The sequence below is a fragment of the Psammomys obesus genome, unplaced genomic scaffold (genome assembly GCF_907164565.1).
Source record: "Psammomys obesus unplaced genomic scaffold, mPsaObe1.curated_primary_1811, whole genome shotgun sequence".
Classification (NCBI taxonomy): Eukaryota; Metazoa; Chordata; class Mammalia; order Rodentia; family Muridae; genus Psammomys; species Psammomys obesus.
In genome coordinates, this window is record NW_026594462.1 from 4,349,241 (window position 1) to 4,349,913 (window position 673).

Here is a 673-nt window from a genome sequence, read left to right on the forward strand (position 1 = left end):
TGTCTCAGTTTGGACATTAAAGTGTAAGGTGACCTAGCACTGGAAAGCAGTCCTCTAATGAAGGCTTGAACATCTACAGAGTTCCTTCAAACTATGACGACCCTGTGACAAGCAGCTCCTTTCTCAGGTCCTGAGTCCAATTTCTTCCTGTGTGTGGGGAGGAAAAAAAAAAAAAAACTGTGATAGGTTACGAGTCAGCCCCAAAGGGAAGAGTGAAGGGCAGAAACCCGGAACCCTGGCGCTGAGCGATAGCCTGCCAAAGGTCATTGCAGCTGTAGCAGGAACAACAGCACCCTTGCCAGCAGCCAGCTAGTCACCAGATGGTCTGCACTGTGCTGGGGGGTAGGGAGGACAGTCTTCAGAACAGGCAGTTTAAAAGCCAAGGTGGCCATGCTACTTCAAGGAGGAGCCTCAAAAATGTCAGTCGGTGAATGAGACAGTTACAAAAGGATCTGCTTTGTAAGGCTGGTTATACAGTCAGTGTGGCTGTCACTGTGGTCAGAGCTTCTTTAACACAGGACCACCAGGCAGCTGGCTTGTAAACGGTAAAAGCTTGTCTGATAAAGACATAGATTGTGTTTTTCTGGAGGCTAGAGGTTCAAGGCTAAGCCACTGACAGAGCTGAGGGTCCCTCTTTCTGGCTCTGTTGTAGTAATTAAAAAAAAAATGTTGG